Here is a 16749-nt window from a genome sequence, read left to right as displayed (position 1 = left end):
AAATACAGTTATTAATTAATTAACGCAATTACTCAAAGTGTTTCAAGGTACAACATCCTCTTGTACCTTGCAACAGCCATCGTGTACCTTGGAACATAGTAAATTCTGGGGTATTTTGGAATAAAATAAGCCTAGTTTGTGCAATTGTGTATTACATGATGAATCTATCAAGTAGATATTAATGTTTAAACAAAAAGAAATGAAAGAATGAAACATAGAGAATAAAACTACAACGCATAAATTTATTATGAGCCAAATGTAGGCCTACTGTAAAAAAACGGTGTTACTAACTAACAAGATAAATTGCAATAAATGAAGAGTTGCTAGTTGTTTGATTTTATAAGTATTCAAACGATGCCATATTGGTATGTTTGCCATTCATCTTTCTACTGCATTTTATATGCTATCTTTCTTACGTTTTGCTTCGTTAAATCGTATTGCATTCTGGATATATTTCGTATATAGTTCACCAAATCTTGTTCACCAAATCTTCAGACTCATTGAATAATTGTTTCATGACGTAGTTCACCATATATTGATAGTTTTTTTTTTTTTTTTTTTACCCCATGGGTTTTATAATTCTTTGCTTCTCTTGATAAGGTAGCCAAGTTTATATTATACATTTTCGTAGCTTCTCTATATGACATTCTCTTGTTCTGATCTTTTGTGTGAACTGCATCCAAGGCCTCCTTCATCGCTGTAGAGTCGATTTTATTTCTTTTGTGCTCACCTTTGCTCCTAGCCATGGTGTTGGGTTCCTGTAAATCAAGAAAAAGGAAATCATTGATGTAACTTATAAGCCTAATGTATGTTCCAAGGTACATGATGCTTTTCGTTTCAACGTACACAAGGTGTGCCACATCACTAAAAATAATCATCTCCCTACTCTAACATAAATTGCAATTAAAAACAAGATTTGCATATACTTACCGAACAACACAGCTTCGATTGTGAATTAATCAATTGTCATTAACACACGGACTTTTTCACCTTTTTCTTGGAACGCAAAAATAATGTTCGGGAGTATGTAACTACACTTTCACGTATAACAAGAGTCCACCTCACTCAAGCACACTGTTGTTCAAACTGGCGACTTTGCTAATAATGATCTTGCACGCGACTGAACGCAGGGTTACTAATTTGAAACATTTGGGAGAAAAAGGAAATGTTCCAAGGTACACTATGCTCAAGGTACAACAGTCTCCCCTACTCACCAACTACCACGTTAAAAATTGTTGCGGAAGTACCACAGGATTCTGAAACATCGATATTTGGATAGAAAACATGCTAGTTCCTATATAAAGTCTTGACCCTACTCCGCTAGTTCCCGTAGTTTTGGAGGTATAGACTTTTAAAATTCATTTTTCATGTTTTAGGCAGCCTATAACTCCGCAAGGAAGCACTTGTGCACCCCGGTTGGTCTATACTTTTTGTCTTATCTTGGTGTCAGGAATCAGGAATCAGCTCGCAAACGTTATTGGTAATATGAAACATCCGATATATATATCTTAATGAAACAGTTTAAGAGAATTTACGTACCTGTTAACGATTGATCCTGGTAACTCAGATCGAGTGCAGAAATTGCAGTCTCTCCATGTGCTATGCAGGCGTAATGATCAAATGCATTCTGATTGTACTGTACCATTAAAGTCAAATTAGATCCATTGGCACCTGTAATACAGACGCGTAATTAACTATATAACTTTGTTATGTATTAAACCTAAAAAAATATAACTAAACTCTCTTTGATTATAGGCCAAGGCTACCTGACCATGAATAGGCTATTGTATAGTTTTGGAAAAATGTATACGAAGCTTCAGGTTCAAGACTTACACTTAAACAACAACGAAAGAAAATATTATAATGATTGAAGGTCTTAGGATTACTATATTATCAATAAATAAAAAAAATCTAGTGCCTTTAGAGGTTGTATTATATCGGAACTTTCAGAAAGTTATCACCTTGCGTCCTCACTTCAAGATTACCATTAGTGGCTCTTAGAAATATGGTCCGTCAGTACCGGAAGATACTCTCTTGTGTGTACGATAAATTCCCAGTGATTAAAGAAACTCTCATTGTATTGACAGCTTCCCATCTAATATAGGAAACTTAAGCCAAAAATGGCTCGAAACAGAAAAGAATATTAGAAAGCAAATTTTTATTTCAACACATTCTAGGACTTCATAGGTACTCCGCAGACAAAGCCCCTAAAATCCCATGTGTACAACCACCTGAAATGACGTCATCAATAAGGCGCCCACGACTACTTATACTTATGCGCTAATATCTCATCACAGAACTGAGATAAAAACTTCGTTCTGATGCCAAACTAAAGATAAAGCATTCTTTAAGTGATTTCGACTAATATCGTTCATACGTGTTGCCTCCATTTTTAAATATGGCGGTTATTATTTTTAAAATTAATTTTTTCTGTTGCATTTTATTTTGTTATAGTAGATTATTATGAAACTATCAGAGTACGGAAAACCAACTCGAAATTAACGTTATAGAGTAGAGTCTCACCTTCCTAAAGATAAAAACACTATTTTTGTGTTTTAACTATTAAGCGAACTAGTCTGTTTTCTGTAGCACAAGGTGTTGAATTTTCAGCACTTAGATTACACTAAACATGTGAAAATATTTTTACAACTCAAGTCGGAGAAACGTTTGGAAAATAAACGTTTATTAAAACCGCTGAGACTCATGAGAAAATCGTCAAAAATATCACATGGGCAACCACCTGAAATGACGTCATCAATATGGCGGCCATGCGAATACATTCATTTATACTTATTCGATAATATCTTACCACAGAACTGAGATACGAACGTCAGTTCTGGTGCCAAGGTAAAGGTACATAATTCAAATGATTTCAGTTAATACCGTTCTATGTGTTACCACCAATTTTAAATATGCCAGTTAATATCTTAAAAATTAATTTAGCCCGTTTCATTTCATTTGTTTCAAATCAAACTACTATGAAATTACCAAATACATACATACCAAATATTTTTTGTATTTTAAAGTAATATTATTATCGCTAATTTACTTGGCTTTGTAATGGCAAAAAGTCTGCATTTTACATTATTATATTATCAAACAAAATTATTATTTAAAATAGCATATAATTAACATTTTACTGTTGTAAAATAACACATTTAAAATTTTGTTTAACAACATAACACATATATTTAATCAAAATTTAGAAACCATTTACTGCATTACAAATTTCATAAACTAACTCTCTACAATTGCCCGTTAACTTTTTTTTTATTAATGTTTCTAAATCGTTTAGAAGATGGTTTTGAAGTTTCTTCAATATCATCACAAATATAATCATGGCCTTGTAATGAGTTTAATACTAGTTTATTTGTGCACGATTCTCCCGCATATTCCCCACACATTCATGTGCAGTAGAGTCCTTCTTTTCGGAACTCCAAGTTTCTGGAACAGTCATTTTTGCATCCACACTGTATGAGATGCAGCAAGATGCAGTAAGACCAGAGGTTTATGATGTAATTCGGTGTTTTTTTAGCAACAGTTTGGATATTTCTTAAATCTTGTCTTGTAGAGTACATCTTTTATTTTTCCGCCGTACAATTGCACAATAAATGCTTTTCCTACAAAAATAAAGCTACGTTCAAATTAATACAACGGAAATTTACCCTTTCCTACAAATAAAAGAAATTAGTAAGAGAAAATTTTCTGAGAATGTTATTGGGAAATATTTTAAAATGTGGCTTTCAAAGGCAAAACCAAAGTATTCATATTAGATATTAAAAGGTAATACACTATTTCTTGACCAGGATCCGGTAATAGTTAACCCAAACCAATTGGATCACCATATTGCCTGCGTTGTAAGGGGTGAGCAAGAACTTGGCTTGAGGTACGAATTATCTCAATTTTCCCAAACTCTATATAATAATGTTGGACTGCGTAAAGGGACGCAGTCGAAGATAACATATACCATTTAGGAGATGTATAGACTAAGCAATACCTTGCCCAAGAACCTGGGATTTTTTCTCAATGGTGGTAATCTTTTACATCCAGCATATTTGCCCGTCCTGCTACCTATGGTGAAATTTGTAGTAGGTACCTCGAATACGAATACATAAATAGTCATTAAGGAACCAATGTCGTCGTTGTTTTCGACAGGTATGATGAACCAAGTACAAAATATGTTTTGCATGTACGAAAATCTCTTGGGAGGTCAGGAAGTACGAAGCTGAAAGTAACAGAATTGAACGTCGTGCCCGTTCCACAAGAGCAGTTCTTTTCAAACGCGGCCAATAAATTAAATTTGACTATCAGCGGATCCTGGCCAAGAAATAATGTATTCCACTTTGACTCCTAATATGAATACTTTGGTTTTGCGTTTGAGTGTCACGTTTTGAAATGTTTTCCCAGTAACACTTAGAAAATTTCCTCTTACTTATTTCTTTCATTTTTAGGAAAGGGTAAATTTCCGTTGAATTAATTTGAACGTAGTTTTATTTTTGTAGGGAAAGCATTTATTGTGAAATTGTACGGCGTAAAAATAAAAGATGGACTCAACAGGACAAGCTTTAAGAAATATATTCAAACTGTTATGAAGAAACACTGAATTACATCATGAACCTCGCAAGCCTCCTTCCAAGTTCAGCTGCAGCGCACCAGCATAGTTTTCGAGTGTACCATCAGATACAAGAGTGGAAGGAAAATCACCTTTCGACTGAAGAATGGTTATGGAAAATAGAGGCGGGGTAGTACGTACCCGTGGCATCGACTTTGCCACCAGCGCCAGATAAGCTACTGCATTTCGTACGGTGTGGAAGCAAAAGTGACTGTTCCAGAAACTGAGAGTTCCCAAAAGGAGGACTCTGCTGCATATTAATATGTGGGGAATGTGCAGAAGAATCATGCAGAAAATTTAATACTATTTAATAACCTAATATTAAATTCACTACGAGGTAGCACTTATACTTGCGATAATATTGAAGAAACTTCAGAATCATCTTCTAAACCATTCAGGAACATAAATGAATGAAAAAGTTAACGGGCAATTGTAGAGAGCTAGTTTATGTAATTCGTAATGCTGTAAGTGGTTTCTAAATCTTGATTTAATATATGTGTTATGTTAAACAAAATTTTAAATATGTGTTATTTTACAACAGTAAAATGTTAAATATTTGTTATTTAAATAATAATTTTGTTTGATAATATCATAATGTAAAATGCAGACTTTTTGTCATTACAAAGCCAAGTAAATTAGAGATAACAATATACTTCAAAACACTAAAAATATTTTGTATGTATGTATTATTTAGTTTCATAGTAATCTGATTTGAAACAAATAAAATGAAACGGAGTAAAGTAATTTTTAAAATAATATCTGGTATATTTAAAAATGGTGGTAACACATAAAACGACATTAACTGAAATTATTTGCATCACACGATTAACTTGGCACCAGAACGACGTTCGTATCTCAGTTCGGTGATGAGTTATTATCGAATAAGCATAAATGAATGTATTCACATGGCTGCCATGTTGATGTCATTTCAGGTGGTTGCCCATGTACTATTTTTGACGATTTTCTTAAGAGTCTCAGTGCTTTTTAAAAATATATTAAAAGTTTATTTTCCAAACGTTTCCCCGACTTTAATTGTAAAAATATTCTCATATGTTTAGTGTAATCTTAGTGCTGAAAATTTAACACCTTGCGCTACAGAAAATGAACTAGTTCGCTTAGTTGTTAAAATATAAAAATAATATTGGTATATTCAGAAAAGTGAGACTCTATAAAGTTTACTTCGAGGTGTTCTTTTCCGTATATCTGATAATTTTATAGTAAGCTACTATAAAATAAATAAAATGGAACTGAAAAAAATAATTTTTAAGATAATAACCGCCATATTTAAAAATAGTGGCAAAGCGTATGAACGACATTAGTCGAAATCAGTTAAAGAATGCTTTATCTTTAGTTTAGCACCAGAACGAAGTTTGTATCTCAGTTCTGTGATGAGATATTACCGCACAAGCATAAGTAGTCGTAGTTGTATGCGACTTATTGAAGACGTCATTTCAGGTGGTTGCCCATGTGAGATTTTTGGGGATTTTTCTGTTGAATATCAGGAGAGTCCGTAGAATGTGTTGAAATGAAAATTTGCTTTCTAGTATTTTTTCCGTCTCCAACCCTAATTTGCCTATACTAATCATTGATCAAAAGATCAAATATATATTTCAATCAAAAAAAATGTAGGATTTATATCTGGAGAACTACATATAACGTTAGTGTAGCCAAACCCAAACTACCAGTTAACTCAGTATGATGTGCTTATTCCGTAGAAAATACGAAAGTTTGATTTAGGAGCCGTTCAAAAATTTTGTGGCCCCTGATCCAATTGACTCCAATATATTTCAATCAAAAAGTTTGTTATAGGCCTTATACCTGGAAAACTCCATATAGTGTAAGAAAACCCAAACTATCATTTAGGGCCGCGGTGGCTCAGCGCTGGAGCGTTCACCTTTGGTGCTTGGGCTCCCGGGTTCGATCCCAGCCCCCGCCAAGTAAACTTTGTGGTGGACAAACACCGTGTGCGTGAGTTTTCTCGGGGTTCTCCCGTTTCCTCTCACTTTCTTCATTCCACCATTTCATTCATTTCTCAACTTTACCTCCTTCTTTACCCTAACCGGCATAACCGTGGGCGTAAAACTCAAAAATTTCATTTCATTTCATTTGTCCAAACTATCACTTAATTCAGTATGATGTGCTTATTCAGTAAAAGTATGAAAACTTGATTTAGGGACAATTCAAAAATGTTGTGGCCCTAGATCCAATTTTGCATAAAAATATCCATTATATTTCAATGAAAAATTTTCTTGTAGGTCTGATATCTGGAGACCTACATATAGCGTAGCCAAACCCAAACTATCACTTAACTCGTTCGGTAACACTTGACGCCATATGACGCCATTCGTACCTATTGTTGTGTACCGTTGACGCGATTTCGCGTCAAGAGGTAATTCTCATTGTAGACATTCTCTGTAAAGGGGGACGCATATAGAGCTTTTATACTCTGGTGCAGAGGTCTGCATGGGCTCGAGACGGGTCCGAGCTGTAAAGTTTTAAATATACAACCATATTTCTCAGGTTTTATCGGACCTAACTTTGTAAATATATTGTAAAAGATATTTATGGGACCATTCTTCCTGGAGAACTTTTAAAGCATATCTAAATTCTTAACTTGAAACGCCAATACTAAAACTCTCATGATCATTCCTTAATTGAGAGTAAAGCTAACTGTGTAGTGCTGGAGAGAAAAACTAAAACATATTTAGCTTTAGAAAAACTAAAACATATTTAGTAGTGGTGGAGAGAAATAAACATATTTAGCTTATCTGTGAGTGAAAGTTTGAGCAGCCACAGTGTAGATTCCATTCTTTTACGTCACAGTAATCAACAATGACTGTTTTGAGGACTATCAGAGTGAGTTTAGTACACATAAATTTGCGTAAGAATTTGCACACATTGACACTTTGTTTTAAATATTTTGAGTATTCAATTCAAGTTGGGCATTTCATGAGAATGTGTATAAATGAATTGAAATGAAATATTTAGTTTGACGTCTCACGTTTATTCACCGAGGCTAAGGGAGACGGAATTTATATAAATGACAATCTTCTTCAGAGAACTCATATAGTTAGTAAGTGAAAATGATAAGCTTTATTTCGTTATTCTCTTTGAATCATATAAGCTTTTAAACTGCAAAATTAAACATCTAATGTTGTAAATAAAAATAAAATTTTCAGTTAATTATTAAGTTTCTGTAACTAGGGCTTATTGCGGGCTCATTTGATTATCAGATGAGCTCGGGCCGGGCTCGGGCTTAAAAGATTAAGCATATTTCAGACTCGGATCGGGCCTTACATTATAAATTAACGGGCCGGAGAGGACCCGGGCTAAAAATTCCCACCCATGCAGACCTCTACTCTGGTGGCACACAGTGTTGGCCTGTCATTTTCTGTAGTGTGCTTGATTTCCGCTAGATGAAGCTAGTTTGTTGCAAAAGACTGAATGTTGCAAAAGTGTAAATGGCACATTGGGTTGGGGTACTGAAATCAAGGTGGCAGCGAAATAGTTAACTCAGTATGATGTCCTTATTCCGTAAAAAGTACGAAAACTCGATTTAGAGTCTGTTCAAAGATTCTGTGGCCCCTGATCTAAAAACTGACTATTGGCCATGATCGCAATCTTTTGATGCATTTTTTTGAGATCATTCCTAAAATATTGGCCAAGATTGCAATCTTTTGATCCATTTCTTTTTTGATCATTCCTAAAATTCCTGTTTTTAGATATGTTCGTACGAAGGGATTTATTTCTTGATAGATATGAAAGTTAGGTAACCTAAGGAGTGAACTCAAGCAAGTAACATAAGGGAATGGGGTTAGTATGAATACTTTTTAAGTTCCGTATGTCTTCAAAAGAGCTAGGAAGTGCAAATAAGATGTTAGACAGTTTATACAGTATACTGGACAGTTCCTCTTATTGGAAGTTGTATATTAATGACGCTTGCATCACTGATAAAATTTATTCGTTATCACCTAAGTTTTAGGTATGGTAGCAAAATTAGTAATTCCTTCTGTTTATTCATCCTTTGTTAATAAGCAAGCTTTTATCGCAAAATTTTCTCAAGGATGCGGAGAACAGAGCGAAAACGATTACGGGAGAACGAAGCGAATATATCTTTTGAGTTATAATAAAGAATATATTTTCTTTATTATCATGTGTGTCTTATTCTCTTAATATTTGATACGTAAGATATCATATGAAGTACGGAGTTTGCATTCTTTTACTTGCTTATTTATCCTTTCTAATTATAGACTGAATATAAATTCAAAATACCATAAGATACAGCTATTTATTCTATAGATACACGCGAACAAAAATTGTTCTTGTTTTTTATATGATAATCTCTTTTAGTTGATTTTAAAGTTAATTTTTCACTTCTTCTTTTAATACAAATTTATTTCAATTGTCTAGTGCTATAGAATTTGAGCATAGCAATCTGTTTGTTAGTAAGGCTATGTGAAACTTGAATCTAAAACTTGGTAGTTTGAATGGCCGTCGGTAAGTGACACGTGGACATATACCTTGGTGTATCTTTTCACCGTAGAAGCTAAATGAGACGTGAACTTGCAGTTTGAAGTTGAATTCGAACTCTCACAATATGGACCCAAACTTTAATATTTTCTACCAAGGCACATAAGACTTAAAATACCTTTTTAATACCGTGGATATGCAAAATGCAGACTCACAATATAAGATAGAATTTGAACTACAAAACCTTCTATTTGGAATTGAATAGGGGAATATTACCTTAAAACCTAGTTCTTTTGACAATTTCAAGAACGATGTAAATAATAATACATTTATTAAGCTATTACCGTATGTAATTTGATTAACACTTCCAGTTAGCTTACACGAGTTTTAGACTAGGAAGCATTTTATGAAGTGTTGCAGATTAAATTACATGTATTATTGGATTTGAGGTGCGTGTCGTGAGATGTACATATAAATATCTAGGTATATTTATCATATTATTATAGACACAAATATTAAAATATTTTATCATGAGCGTAGATTTATATTTAAGCTTCCAAGGTCAGAAGTTTAAGATTTATTATGTGTTTTCTTTGGTGAGCACTTTGAAAGTAATTATGTGATTTTAGCATATTGGCATCGTTTCAGGAAAGCTTTATTTTGAGATTGAAGGTAAAGAGTTTGATATATTACTGATTTGCAAATGCATTGTGATATTGACATTGTAGCGGAAAACAAGGAATAAATTACAGAGATCGTGAACAGTGATGCTAGAGCTAAATGGTTCAACCTCTATTATACCTTCCATAGTAAGAAATTGTAATATTATAAGACTTTATATCTTGCATTTACTTTTTAATTGCAGCTACATTGTAATGGCAACTTGAAATTAGCTGAATATTCTTTGGGCGTTTACTTATTTAGTATTGGAACTTAGGGGGCAATCATAACGTTTGATATTATATTGAACGTAATTCTAGTAATCTGTTCTTGCAATATATTGAAATAGATCGAGAAAGCGGATGTATCATTGAATTTTGAACCGATTTATTGAATACTGATTGGATTTGCGAGCTTTTTTTCACTATCACGTCGCCAACCACATGAAACATAACGGATCATCTGCTTGAAGGAAACATCAGAACTTTAGTTAATTTAACAACAACAGTCCCTTATCATAGTCAAGCTGTGGAACGCACAGTGAAGATAGTGCCCGAGGCAGCGTCGAATAGGTGCTGCCGCGACGTAGGAGATATCTACGTTAGAACCAAATTGAACTAGAACAAGAATGCCCGCTTCGAGATTAAGATACTATATGACCTAATATGAAAGGTCAACGTAGACATACCGGCTGGATGGGTGGGCAGAACTCGATGTGCAACCACCTCCTTGTGAGGTGAGTTCTGGGTTATTTTGCGTACAGAGCAAATTGAGCGAAGAGTTGCACAAAACAAATACTGTTGTAACAAAGATTATGCCTACAGTCATCTTTAACGTCGCATTTCGAAATAAACCGGACATTTATTCCGACTACTGTGCTAATATGAATGTAATTTGTCTCATAAAAATTAAAAAAATATTGACTGGCATTCTTACAAGTTTCTTTTAATAAAACAGTTGTATTATAACTATAAGGCAAGTCTAAAAATGACACCAAGTAATCTTTTTATTTATTTATTTATTTATTTATTTTTTGGTCATTGGTGTTGTGTCTGTTGACTGACCATGCAAGGTAAAAATTTAGGTCCGTTGGGGCAGGGTAAGGGGTTAACCTAAAAAAAATCCCCAAAAAATCAGTAAGGTCGGTGCTACTAATGGTACCACTTCCGCACTAAACATCATCAAATTTCCAACAAAAGAGCAAAACGCTTCATTCTACTACATAACTACCACTTCCGACATGAACTACAGTTATAGTGCCATTATCAAACTCTCCAAGGAACATGGATTTACTGTGTTCAAAATTAGCATGTCAGGGGTGTTGAAAGAGACAGGAAAGGCGAGTCGTGGGATGATTCCTGTGGGGCAGAACTAGGCCAATTCCTGGAATGCCACTAACCGCATACGAGCTAGAATTCGGGAATTCGGGACTCGGGTCCCCATGGGGAATTCACCACACAGAGGAGTATCGCGAACCGGGCACAGACATCACCGAAGACAGCACAACATTGTTCGTCCCAATTTGGCATTGGTAAAGCGACGGATAGGGCGTGTTCATAATCTCTTACCAAAACACATCAAATGACGTCACACCAACTGTCGAAAGCTGGAGTGGTACCTAGCGGGTGAAAGGTGGAAGTTTGTTGTAACACTGGATGAGACATATGTTTATTTGAATGACTGTCACAAGCGATGTGCAATTTTTACACACGTGCTGACCATTCATCGTGTAGCCAAAAACATGAAGGTGAATTCGGAACATTATCAGGCTAACTTCCTGATACCCGTTTATCGCCATGACATTTCCCATTTCTACGGAAAAGAATCGTGTGTGGGTGTATCAAGACAAGGCGTCAAGTCACACATCTCGCTCACCCCTCCTCTTCCTCCAATAAATGGCAGCAGAAACTGGAATTTGTGCCATTCCATTCACAGACATTCCAGTGAAGGCCCATGATGCGTCAACAATTGACTTTTGCGCCTTCGGACTTCTGAAACAACCCTTGTCACTTAGGATACCCGCACCGTTGAAGGGTTATGTAAAGTCTATCGGAAGGAGTGGTTAACACTTGACATGTTTACACCGTGTACCAGTCTCCTGTAGTAGAAACTTCGCTGTCGGGCAATTGCCCAGATGCAGGGCCACCGAATAGAGCACTCTCGATGGTGACGACATGCTTTCTCTTAAGGTAAGTGCAGGTTGAAATTATCACCACAGATCGGAAACAACCTGTGTAATAGAAAACATTAAACATGGACGTCTTAAGATATTTGAGTTGAAGCGCAAAGTAAGACGGAAGAATACTCTTAATATTGATAGAACAGAATTGAGATTATTTAGGTTGAATATTACTATGAAAGGAACATCGCTTCATTTCTGTCAGACTATTTAGTAAACTGACTTCATAATTGAGAAAATATTGAAATTTTTGTAATGTTAACGAATTGATAATTATAATATGTACATTATTAGCGTTGTAAAATTACAATAGTATTTACTTTATAGAACTTACAACATCTTGGAGACTTACAACAAAGACATCTCTTTAGTGAATGCGTTACATAAAGTTAATAGATATGTAAAGGCCAGATTCTGGATAACTAAGCGTATAATTACAGAATATAAATTAGAATATGCAGCTACGATAATTCGAAACAGAGGATAGTTACTTCGAATAAAGACTTGTATTTGATTATAAAGAAAACACATAAAGCATTTCAAGGATACACAGGAAAATTTTAACTTACAGAGAGACAAAAATAATTGTTTACAAGAATGGCATTATAATTGCTTTATGGGAAAAATTAAATACGTTATTTTGTTTATACAAACTAGTTAAACATATTAAATGTACAATTGTTTTAGAAATATTTTCAAATTTGTAGATATTTAAGAATATTTTTTTTTAAAAAAAACATATATTACTATTGATAAAAGAAAATTGTCAATATTTCAGAAATAACAAGTTATAAAGGCAACCAAGAAAGTTCTGTCGCTTGTTATGGAGGTATGTGTTCAACTGGTTCTCACACCGTGAGTTAAATGCGAATGAAGATAAGGCGGTTAGTTGTTGGTATGGGTATATCCAACATACTATCTGGTTGTGGCAATTTAGTTACACTGTGAACTTCCGAAAGGACAGACAGAACAGGGACTTCCACTGAGCGTCATAAGGGCGTGTATGCTGTACGAGTTAAAATTGGGGTCAAACACTGCTCCAGCGGGGCAGAAGATATGAAAGATCTTTGGTGAGGGTGTCGTGACTACGCGGATAGTGCAGCGGTGGTTTAACAGGTTTAAGGACGGTGACGAAACATTCGAACATGCACCATGTGCAGGAAGACCAACACATGTTCAAATGAAGATCTTCAGGCGACAATTGAGGCGAACAGTGGCCAGACATGTGAGGAGTTGGGACAGCAATTCAGTGTGAGTTGAGAAACCATTCAGCAGCACCTCCATCAACTTGGGAAGCACTACAAGTTAGGTCGATGGATCCCACATGATTTGACTCCTGGTTAGAAGGCAACGCTAGCATACATCTGTGTTTCTTTGCTGTATCGTCTGAGGAAGGAGTCATTTCTGGACAGGGTGTTGACATGTGGTGAGAAGTGGGTCTTGTACTAAGCTCCATGATGCCGTCATCATTGGTTAGCATCCAATGAACCAGTCCCAAAACAGCACTACATCAGGAGAAGGTAATCCTGTGTGTTTGGCAGACTGCTCGCGGAATCGTGCATCGGGAACTACTACCAGCTGGGCAGAACATCAATGCAACTGTGTACTGTCAGCAGTTCAGCAATGCTCAAGAAAAACTCAATAATCTGGAGCCAGCACATCTGAATCGCTAAGAAGTTCTCCTGTTTTAGGAGAATGCTAAGCCTCACTTGGCTAGGATGACCGGGACACCATTCTACGCCTTGGATGGGAAACACTATTGCATCCGCCATACACTCTGGACATTGCACCGTCCGATTATCACCTGTTCTATTCCTTGGACAATTACCTTAGAAGACGCCAGTTCAAATCCCTAGTAGAGGTGCAAAATGCGCTTAATAACTTCTTCGTTTCACAACCCACCAAGTTCTACCGCGATGGAATCAATGGCCTTCGAGAACGTTGCAGAAGGTCGTCGAAGCTGCAGGGGCTATTTTTGATTTCCAGGCACGTATTATGTGACATATCGATGTTCGAAAGTGGTGGGTGAAAATGCGACAGAACTTTCTTGGTTTCCTTTATATTTACATTATTTCATACAGTATGGAATGTGAATGGAAGTTAGTATTGTTTGAAATTATGATTTTTAGCGATATGGATGCGAGACAGGTGGGCTTTAATATAAGAAAAGGGAAACCAGTAGGCACGCTACAGTAATAGGAAATTTCAAAATGTCATGAGGAAACAAATTCCGGAAAACAGGGCATTCTTGCAGCACATTATTTGCCTATAGCAAACCAAGATTTATCAAATAATATTAGAATAAGCAATTTAAAGAATTACTGATGGATAGTATATTGCTTACAGGACCATATAGTTGAGACATGGAGTATGTTGGTTTTACATTATTAAAGCAAAATGTTAATCAGCTCTCACTTATGACAGCCGAACAGGCCAAGGGTGTCCGCGATTGGCTTATCTAAATCTACGAGAACCAGTTCTCGCGTGAATTAACGGCTGATTTAAACCATTTTAGGTGTGAATACCCTTATAGTACAGTACAAGGAATGTTGGTAAATTATGTGAGGACTTGTGAAGCATGAAGAAAGAAGAAATCAGGTCGCTCAATTTTACGCTGTACGCAAAAAGTGAAAAGTGCTATTAGACGTGAACTCTTGAAGAACCCTAAATTGTCAAACCGATTTTTAGGACGAAAATATCGAATTTCTGAATTTAGTATAAGTAAAATCAAGAAAGAACACGAATTCAAGGTTGAAACATGAAAAAGTGGACCACTTTATAGAGACGAACAGAAGAAGTGCGCTAAGATCATCTGTCGCAAGCTCTCCGACAAGAAATTCGCGAACAAGATTGTGATGTAAGATGATGTAACTTACTGTTACCAAAACTTAACGTTGGTGCCTATTTGCAAGTATGTATCGTACATTAGTAAACGTCAAGTTAGTCCTACCAAGTTTGTAAAGCCTAAATACAGGTATGCGAAAAAGTTTTTGATCTTGAAAGCGATCGCAGCAAACAGCAAAATTTCGCCTGCTGCTGTTCGAAGTAAGACGACCAACTGTGACTGCTATTTAGAGTGCATTGAAAAGCTTTTGATTACATGGATACGAAAAGAATTCGTCGGACATGATCTTGTGTTTTGGCCCGGTATAGCATCCTCGCACTATGCACTTACTGACACTAGTATTGAGTTTGTCGGCATAAACGAGAATGCGTCAAAAGTTCCTCAGGCTAAACTCACTAAGCGTTTTTGGGCTCTAGTTAAACGCGAAATGACTAAAAAGCATACTTTCATCAAGGATGTGCAAACATCAGTGGTCGGAAATATCAAAAGCAGTTGGAGAAAGTAATGGACAACCGCTCTGCAGGAACTTCCGGTCCAAACTTCGAGAAATCGGCCGCAAGGGTGTCTACAGCGTCAAATAGTAAACAATTACTTTCCTTCAGTTACCATTTGTTTATTATATTAAAATGTATTGGGATTCGAGCGGTTCCGGGTTCGATTTCCGGTAGGGCACTCGGTCGAAAAAGTGTAAAAATCTTTTTCAGACCAGCCATCCTAAATGACGTTTTCCTGGGTTTTCCTCATTCACGCCAGACAAATGCAGGGTGGTACCTAACTTATAGATCCTTTCTTCCCTCCCTTTCTCCGGACAGTGTGCTCGCCGGGGGACGTTATCCGTCATGTACGTAACGAGTTAAATGGCAAATGCCGAAATCCCATAAATCGAAATTCTTTGTGTTGCGATTTCTCAAGAAATAGAAAAAAAGTTATTACAAAAATTCAAAGTTCCCTTAACTTAAATCGCACTCCTTAGTAGGGGAGAGATTTGCTTTCTCGTATATAACAAAGGGAAAGAAAATTCAAATATGTACTATTATTCTTTTTATCTATATTGTATATTTCGTTAATGACATCTAATGGAGAAAAGTACGATTTTATATTATCTGACTATGATTTTGAATAAGGATAGTAAATTGCCATAATTTAAAAAAATCAACTAAATAGCAGATGTAGGAGCAATAGTGGTCTACCAGCATCCAAATTTTTAGGTTTACAATATAAATAAATGAAAACTATGAGCCACCGCAGTAAACCTTCTCTCTCTCGCACTTTCTAAATTGAATCAACCATATTGAAGTTATTAGCGAATCATTTATTAATGAAATATGAACATAATAACTATAATACACACTTTCACACTTTGTATTTAAGGAAACTTACCGAGGAGCAAACTATCCCCTATGATGTTTTTAAGAATGAAACGTAGCTCAAACCGTATTTTAGTTTTGTTAGCGACATTTATTTACGAAATACTAGCTGAAATGCCCATTCTTCGCATGGGTTAGATAAACTATCTATGTAAACAAACTGAACAATGAAAGGAAAAATATAACGGTCATTTTCTACTACTTTTACATATCCCGGTAAAACTTCCCTGAGATCCCCTGAATTTTGAAAAAAAAAAAACAGCCTCTGGCCCCCAGCCAATAGATCTGTATTTCGAAGTCAATGCCTCTGGGAGTATCGCCATTCATCTCAGCGACCGCGAAAACTATGGATTTACACTAATATCGCTCATTTTGGATTATTTCTACATGTGTCGGTAAACCTCTCCTTCGCTCCTTCGCAGGTGATCTCCGGCCTGCATACAATGGTAGCTGAATTTGAAAGTAATCGTTAATGGAAGTGTCACCATTGATCTCAGTAACTGCGAAAACTATGAATTTGACACAAATATCGATTATTTTCTGCTACTTTTACATGCACCGGTAAACTCCCCCACTCTGAACCTCCACTGCTTCGATTTTTTTAAACGCTTCATCA

At 35.8% G+C, this 16749-nt stretch overlaps 1 long non-coding RNA gene across 1 annotated transcript in view; it reads right to left on the bottom strand.

The window, feature by feature from the left end:
- Positions 1-1543: 1543 nt before the first annotated feature.
- Positions 1544-16749, bottom strand: part of LOC145689053 (uncharacterized) — a 50656-nt gene continuing 35450 nt past the window's right edge. The window contains exon 3 of the long non-coding RNA XR_014132073.1: positions 1544-1671. This is a non-coding gene — a long non-coding RNA (uncharacterized LOC145689053). The remainder of the gene's footprint in view (positions 1672-16749) is intronic.

The sequence above is a fragment of the Thermobia domestica genome, chromosome 7 (genome assembly GCF_964235325.1).
Source record: "Thermobia domestica chromosome 7, izTheDome1.hap1.1, whole genome shotgun sequence".
NCBI classification, from domain to species: domain Eukaryota; kingdom Metazoa; phylum Arthropoda; class Insecta; order Zygentoma; family Lepismatidae; genus Thermobia; species Thermobia domestica.
Note: the sequence above shows the minus strand (reverse complement) of the source record. Positions and strands in the feature narration are given on the sequence as shown.